The sequence below is a fragment of the Lycium barbarum genome, chromosome 11 (assembly GCF_019175385.1).
Source record: "Lycium barbarum isolate Lr01 chromosome 11, ASM1917538v2, whole genome shotgun sequence".
NCBI lineage: Eukaryota > Viridiplantae > Streptophyta > Magnoliopsida > Solanales > Solanaceae > Lycium > Lycium barbarum.
The window spans coordinates 90431630-90440745 of NC_083347.1; the positions used below are offsets into that span (position 1 = coordinate 90431630).

Below are 9116 nucleotides of genomic sequence, written 5' to 3' on the forward strand. Positions count from 1 at the left end.
TTTCTTGAGAGAAACTTAATTAAAAGAATAATTTGACTAAATTTTTCTTATTTTTTATCACAGTTTAATTTTTTTTTTCGCCAGATTAATCTTTCTCCGCATTATTGAGTAAGCATAAAAGTAGAAATTAATAATCAATATTATCTTAATTTTCTAAAGCGGCCACTATTTTGAATCAGTTATTTTTTATAAACACGACAACCAAAGTGGAGCGGAGGAACATCAACTAAGATTCACATAATATCTCCATATAAGTTAAATCCCATAAATGTACTCAACCTCATCCTAGTCGTGTGGCCAATGATGTACGTGGTAACTGGCCTTTATAGACGTCGGCATTTGATGAGCTTACATTTCTATAAGTACAGAGTCTTTGTAAAACATTTACACACATCCATAAGTAATTCAAAGCAATTACACTATTATTTCAAGTTCAAAAACAAATCATGGATACTTCGAAAATAAGCCACGAAGCTGGAAATGCCCAGGGCCAAGCCCAGGTCTGCCTTGCTCATGCGATTTCCTTTTTTTGTTTTTTAACTTCTAGTAACAGGAGTATTACCAGGAAAAAAAATGAAATTAGAGACAGATAAAGCTAAATAACAAAATTCGTCGCTAATCCTATTTAACGGAAAATTAACAATGAAGTTCGTAGCTAATTTCAATTTTTCTTATAGTGTGTGTGTATATACAACGCTAAAATTAAACTGTATGTATATATAGTAGTTACATGTAGAATCCTCTTGGCTACTTCGTATGTTTACTCTTTTGTATGTTGAATCCTTTAAATAAAAGCTCTGACCCCGCCACTGATCACCTTTAGCATTTAGTGTCTTGACATAAGAAAAGAAGAAAGGCTTTTCAGATCTTTTGCAACTTATAGGTTATTTGAGATATTAAAATATTTGGTAGGATAGTTAAGATCCCTTCATTCTCAACTACAACTTTTATGTTATGAGTTGTCATTGTATACGGTAAAAATCGGATATGAGGTAAACCGGTGAAACGAGGAACCGGAGGAAGGAAGGAGACTGTGTCGGATACTGTTCGCCCTTGACCGGGGTAATGCTTAGGTCGGGGCTATGCGAGGGCACCGACCGATCTGCCTTCGACGTCGTTGGAACGACCAAGACCGGTCACCCGAGAATTCACAGCCGTTGGTCCGTGTAGCTATCAGTCCGGGTAGTCGTTGGTCCGTATGGCCGTTGCACGCAGGCCCCGCGTCAGTAGCGTCCTGTCATGGTCAACTACCCACCATGCGTGTGTCAGACGGCGCCGTCAGTCTAATCCCACCAAATCCATGCAGAGTTGTCCTTATTGTTATTATTTTATTAGTTCATATTGTATGAAACCACAGAGGTTACACTATAAATAGGGCACCTCCCCCTCCTTTGTAAGGGTTGGTTCCTTTTACTTTCCAAGAACACTTATAATAGAAGAATTCACATATCCAATCTCTCTCTCAATATTTGATTCGGCCAAGGCCGTTTGTTTCCATTATTATTGTGTTTCTTATATCAAGTGTTTCCCATTGCTATCATAACAAATTGTCATCAGTAGCCGTTTCATTAAAGAGCTTTCATATACACATTTTCTCTATCTGCCATACATCAAGACCCAAAGCGCATATCCTATACCTACTTACAAATTCAATTGATTATCCGAATCCGGGGTAAACAGTCATAATAGATAATTTCTTGGTAAGAAATGTTTTACATTTCTCAGCGAGGACCGACATCTGGCACAAATTTGGATTAGTTGTATCGGTAGATTTAATTATATACATAATGCATAAAACAAAAAAAGAGAAGATCAAATGTTCTTTCATGCAATCGACGTACGTATTTAAGGGCTAAAATGGTTTTAGCTACTACTTTTTATATCATAGATAACACTTGTGCTATTGTTATGCAATAGGAAAAGGGTAGTCAGTTGATGGACAACGCTGGGAATGCTGCGCAGTCTACCAAGAAAACAGTGGAAAAGGTTTGAACATTATTAATTATGCGTTGTATCGATTAGACGTGACCAAATTATGATTTTAATTAGAGGTTCTAGGTCAACAAGTTGAAATCAATGAATTCACTTAAACCTACATAATTGGTCGAAATTTCAACAAGAGTTCAAATCTAAGCAACATAATCGGATGTAGCCTAAATTAGAAGAAACAAGATCTTCACGTAAACTATTAATACGTCGAGGTTCATTTTTTCATGCTAGTAGCGTTTTCGGCCTGGAAATTTCGACCTCACTTTTGGTCGAAAAATAATCGACCTCATGTGGTCGAAATTTTCAAAATTAATTTTTATTTTTTTATTTTTTTAGGATTTCGACCACGCGGGGTCGAAATTAATTTTTATTTTTTTATTTTTTTAGGATTTCGACCACGCGGGGTCGATTTTAACGAAAAATATAATTTCGACCGCATGAGGTCGAAATTATTTTTTGTACAAATAATAAATGTAAAAAAAATCATTTTACACAAAAGTATATTATATAAATATAAAAATATTAATTAAGAAATAAAAAAAATCAAATTTCGACCGCATGAGGTCAAAATAATTAAGTCAAATTTGGTCAAATCTGACTTAATTTTTTCGACCATATGCAGTGAAAAAAGTTCAATGAAAAATACACCCACACAAATATTTCATCTTCCCCCCAAAACTCTCCTCTTTCTTGAAAAAAAACACTTTACCCTCTAAACTCATTTCCCCAAAATTGCCGCCACCCCACCACCGTATCTCTGTTGCAAAATGAATTTGCAACTCAAGAAATCTGATACAACAGTAAAGAGAACAAGAGAAAGCTAAAACTAGAAAGAGAAGAGAAAAAGAATAAGAAGCACAAAGTAATCTTTCTTAAAGCTGCTCAAATCAAAATTGCAACAATCTCTGGCCACCCACTACCACCGGCATTCTTCAAGTAGGCGACGCCGTCCAGTTAAGTCATTGGAGCAGCCACCAGCCGCTGCCGACTGAACAGTGAGCTAGGTTAGTCCTTTTTTTTTTTTTTTTGGTTTTTGGTTTTCAATCTCATTTTATCATTATTAGTTGCATTACTTTGTATAGTTGTAGTTTAATTAGCAGATTTGTTAACTTTATTGATTGTTCAATGTTTGTTTTAGGGTTTAGAATGTTAACTTTATTTTTGGGTTTTGAATTGAAATTGAATGTTATTGTTGTAGTATTCAAATTGAAATTCCAATTAATTTGGTTTAAAGATAGCATTTGTGTTTAAAGATTGCATTTGTAGCTAATTTGTAAAAAATTTACGAAGTGTAAATTGAAATTAAAATTGAAATGTTGTTGGTTTTGCATTTGTAGCTATTTGAGCCAAAGTGCAAAGTACAATGTTGTTGGAAAGATTTGGGAAATAATTACTATTTGTAGAGATATGTTGTGTGTTGTCGCTCAATGCCACCAAGACCAATGAATTTGTGCATAATCCTTGTCCGTGCGTACTATTATAGGGCTGATAGAGATTAGTTTTGGTGAACAAGCTCCATCACTGTTAAATCTTATCATACCTTATTCTGGCATAGCTTTATTTCCAGTACATTAGCTCTGAATCTATTTCTGCTGATACAATCAACTTGACTAACTTTGGTTTAATATCCTATATTGTTCAATAAATGTGGGATGTATGACAGTGAACTGGCTGCTCTAGAAAATTATGGCCACAGATGACAGTTGGCTTTATTTTGAGATTTTCAGGTCTTTCCATTAGACTAAAAGTTTCTCATATTTTCTAATTCTCATGTGCTTGTACTGCAATTCAACAAACCTCTAAGGCTGACTACTTTTGTATTTTTATTTTTTTCAAATTTTTTTTGTCAGAAGCAGCTGAAATTCCATATTCAGATCATCAACCAGTTGTTAGAATTCTCCCCCAAGGTATATGTTCTGTTGTTCAATTTTGGTCTTTGACAATACAAATTGGAGAATCTTACATGCAAATGAAGCTAGAAAAATAGAGAAAGGTCCTTTGAACCAAAACATTAATGCATAGTATCCGAATACTTAAGCTTCCTTTTGTATTGCGAGTTATGATTGTTGTGTACTGTTTGATAATTTTATGCAATTATGAGTTATGATTGTTGTGTAAATTTTAAGAGGTGATACATATGAACCAAAACATTGATGCATATTGTCATTTTTTTTTTTTGGTAACTTAGTATTTCATTTATCACCAGTAAAGCAGTTAAATAGCACCATAGTTAGCCATACATAGTCAAGCTATTCAAATACAATCAATAGGGCACCACATTCAAGGACAAGTTAATTCTTGATAGTCACTAACTATTTCCTCAGTTCCCAAATTTAATGTCCACATTTCTAAAATGGGAACTTTTACCAAAATTATTATTAGATGTTTTGGATTTTAAATATGATATTAGATGTTTATTGTTTACGATTGAAACATACTGGAATGGTAATTTTTTATATTAGCAGACTGTAGGTGATGCCAAATGAAAAGAAAGAAGGAAAAACATGGCTGCGGGTTCCCATGTCATAAAAAAAAATATATGGCTGCTTGCATTGGAAGATGGCTAGTCTGCTTAGAAGTAAAGTGTCCAGGTCTTGGTAGACGTTTGGCCATGAAACCCGAATATTTTTCACTTTATTTGGAATTTTGAAGTTGTGTTTGGTTATAGTTTTTGCAACAAATATTTGATTGTTTGAATGTATTGAAAGTGAAAAATATGAAAACAAGGTTTTAGGTGTTTTTTTAAAATGCATATTGTCATTTTATATGATTTATTATTTTTTCCTTATTTTTGGAATAGGTTGTCAATTGCCGGAGTTAAGGGAGATTTGCTAGATACAAGAAAGTAGCAGCAGAGGTTAGATTATTTGCTCTTGTTTGGAAGTTGTAATTTCAGATTTCCATGTCAATATCAAGGTGGAAGAGAAATGTCATTGTTGACCAAATGGTCTGAATCTCTATTCTAATATGTACCTTGTTCCTTGTCCATCTGCCAAACTTGCCAAGTCATAGCTATGTGAGCAGACACACAAGGTTTTGAGTTTCTTTTCCCTAACCATCCAGGCATAAGTTAATTTTTTTACCAAAATAAGAAGCGCTCTATGCACAATTGATGTGGATTAAGCTTCATCACTTGAGTGAATTAATGTTTTGGTTGAGTACATACTTCAAATTCTTGAGTTTCTTAAATTATTCCTGAGCAGCAAGCTTATACATCATTTCTTTGGCTTACCTATCAAAAAAGTAATTGTGATTAGAAAGCACCCTTAAATTCTTGAACTGAACTTTACGGCTCTGTTTTTCCACAAAATATTTATGAAACATTGAAAATAATCTAAAATGAGAACTTGGTATGGTGTCACGACCCAGCTAGGGGCCACGACGGGTACCCAGAGCTAGTTACCGAGCACCGCTCACTCTACTACTTATCTTGCTCATTTAATACTTTTTTTTTTTATCAATTTTACCTACCAATTGTAGGAAAATCATATTTAATCGAAATATAAATACTTTATATACATTTGCCTCTCGACCATCAAGATAGTATACATACATATGAAAACATCTTGTGAGACCATCTAACCCACACTGCGTATCTACGAGCCTCTACTAACATAATGAATACATGGACGGAACAAGACTCCGTCATGCCCAAAATATGCATATATGAATGTACATCAAAAGGATAGCCATAAGCACCTCCGAACAATGGAGTGCTATCTAACAGCTGACAGCTACTGAGGACCTGGGCCAAGCTCTCCTCCCTGTCTACCTGTGGGCATGAACACAGCGTCCGAAGAAAGGACGTCAGTACGAATATTGTACCGAGTATGAGAGGCATACATAATGAAAAGAAACATCAATAATATGAGGATAACATCAACATGAGACATCTGGATCTGACTGATAATCATAAATGAAGTAATGCATGCTATCTTACTCATACTCATCATCATGACATGTATGCATCATATGCAAGCTGCCCGTCCTTGTCGGAACGGTGTGATAATCAATAATATTAGCCCGCGTCCAGGCCTCCCACGTCCGGGGTACCATCTCATGCCGCCCACTAGTGGTGTCTGCCCACGCCCGTAGGTCGTGGTGTATCCGTATCGCCGCCCGCCGAAGCGGTGTCTGCCCGGCCAACTAGGCCCGGTGTGAAATGCTCATGACATGCTCAATGTAAATGCTCATAGTAATATGCTTACCATAAAATACTTATCTTGTCATAATGCGTATATAAGACTCATGATCAACTTTACTCTATCGGGGTGACGTAAGGTCGTGATCCCCCGATTACATTATGGAACCATCATGGACGTTCTGTCTCACCTTGAAAGGACTAGTACATAAGGTGAGTGTAGGCAAGGAATAACATCATCATCATTCTAGTGTCATCATATCGTATAACTTATCTCATATAGACATTCATAGGCATAAGCTTTTAACTTCTTAGAATGTAAGAACTCATGGAAGGAATAGGGATTCAAGCTAAAAGATTCATGCCATTAGAAAGAAAGACTAGCCTCACATACCTTGTCGCTTAGCTACGTTATCAATCAGTTGTCTTCCTTCAAGGTCACGTCGTTACCTTCACGAGAGAATTGGACTAACATTAGTTAATCGACTACAAGAACGCATCGTTAATTCTAGAAAAAATTGGGCAGCACTCCCTTTTTTTATACTACTTCTCCCATGTTCTATATCAACTCCCAACATTCACAATACTACTCACAATGTCACAATCAACAATCATCATTTATGTATATTTAGCAAAATCCACCATTTTCCTCCAATTTTCCCATATTTCTCCTTATAACTCATCTTTGTGTTTTCAAGCGTTTAATACTTGTTTCATGATATAAACATCATTTATAATGTATTCATAATCACAACTCTTCAACTTTCATGATTCAATTCTACTATCATTCAATTATGTCACTATTCACTCAGTAATGACCCACTTTCTATGTTCTTCTACATTTCAAATATCTAAGTCTCCCAATACCTTAAACAACATGAAATGATCATGAAACTTACCTTGGATGATGGTTGAACAAGTCTTGAGTTGAAATACTCCACTTAGACAAAACCCTAGTTCCACCTTCTTTGGAGTTCCTTGACTTAGACGAACTATGAGGAGTTTCACACTCTTGATTTCATGAATTTGGGTGTTATTGATCTTGATTTTCACTTGAATTCTTGGTTTGGAGTGTTTGGAAGTTTCTAGAGAGAGAGATTGGGTCGTGTAGTGAGAAGAGGAAATGAGAAAATGAAACTTGGATCATATTTTTATAAATACAAAACCAGTCCCGATGCCATTATACGGTCCGTATAATTGACCGTAAAACTGACTCAGTGATCACCCCTTTCGGTGTCAACTTGACGGTTCATTTGACGGGCCGTATAATTTTATACGGTCCGTATAATCTACCGTAAACCCCACTTTTTCTCAACTTCTTTCTGTGACACTTTAACGGTTCATTATACGGCCGTAAAACCATTATACGGTCTGTATAACCTACCGTATAATTCGCCAGTTCACTGAGTCCTATTTTGTCACTTCGTTTTATCTCCGATCCTTACGGGACCTTCTTAACAGTTGTTCAATACCTCGATACCAATCAAATGAACGTTATCACTCGTCTCCACAACATCGTATACACTATATCCTTGTTATCCTATTCACCGTACGCTTAACGGGAAAATTTCCGGGGTGTAACATATGGAACTGAAGATCATAGTCCTTTCACAGTCCTTTTTTAATTTCTGTAATTTACTTTCTGAAACTTTACATTTGACAATAATCTCACATGCTTTTACTTTTGTTTATATTAACACTTAGTTAGAGACTTACATGACTAACTTTTTATTCCTACCCACGTTTTTTATTAACACTTAGTTTTCATGATATCCATTGCATCTTTTACGTGTCCTGTGCATACGTTTCATGATATCCATTGAGCAAGTGATGTTAGTAACTTTTTAGTACGTATGTCTCGTTCAACATTTTTTCTAACCCTTTCTTTTTATTAATTTGTGTAGATGGCGGGTGATAATAGGGGTAAGGCTATTGCTAAAGCCCCGAAAAGTCAAAGAAGAAGAAGGGTCCGTTTATACCACCAGAGGGCGTAGTGCCAGGAACCCTTTGGATTCCCGGCAGAGATCGATCTCCTCCCCCATATATCCCGGGGATGCTCGTAGGTCACAGCCTACCCACCCCCCCCCCCCCCGACCTTCCCATGGTAGACGACGTATGTCACAAGCCAACGTAGTTCATGGTCTTGTGGATGAGGATAGTGAGAAGGATTCGGACCATGTCTCCAACACCCAACGTTGACTTTTTTGATTCGTATACTTTTGGATTCTAATTTTCCTATGTTTTCTTGGATATGTATATGATATTTAAGTGTTTGAATGTAGTTTTAATTCGAATTAGAAGTACTTTGAAGGTGAATTTGATTGCAGAATGTAGTTTATGGTTGTTTAAGTTTATGATGTTTAAGTGTTTCAATCTAGTTGTAATTTGAATTAGAAGTACTTTAAATTGAAATTTGAGGTTGAATTTGATTGTAGAATGTTGTAGTTTATGAGTGTAGAAGTACTTTGATGAATTGGATGTGTTGATGAATTGCATTGTTGATTTGGTCGATGAAAGAGATTGGCAGGTGGGCTGCTGTAAGCAGCTGAATGTTGGAATTTTTTTTCTTCAGATTTTCGACCTCATGAGGTCAAAAATCAACCCAGATATTGATAATTTTCGACCTGATGAGGTCGAAATTATACCCAGAAATTAGAATTTCGACCTCGAGGTCGAAAAACTGGGCAACATTTTGAATTTCGACCTCATGCGGTCGAAATATTTTTATATTCTTTCATATTTCGACCACAAGAGGTCGAAAACTTTAAATAATATTTATATTAAAAAAATATTTTCGACCGCAAGCGGTCGAATTTTTTTATTAATATTTAAATAAAAAATAACATTTTCGACCTCACGTGGTCGAAAACTTTATTTCCGTAATTTAGGCAGAAAAATTGTTTCGACCGCATGAGGTCAAAAACAAATTTCACCCTAACTGTTAGCGATCGTGCTTTGAGGTCGAAAATTGGCTTTTTTCGACCTC

At 35.8% G+C, this 9116-nt stretch overlaps 1 long non-coding RNA gene across 1 annotated transcript; it reads left to right on the forward strand.

Annotated features, from left to right (window-relative positions):
- The first annotated feature begins 377 nt into the window (after positions 1–377).
- LOC132619344 (uncharacterized) lies at positions 378–8574 on the forward strand. Its single transcript, XR_009574695.1, has 5 exons — positions 378–500; positions 1918–2993; positions 3840–3896; positions 4790–4846; positions 8035–8574. It is a non-coding gene; the product is annotated as an uncharacterized LOC132619344 (long non-coding RNA).
- Positions 8575–9116: the final 542 nt, after the last annotated feature.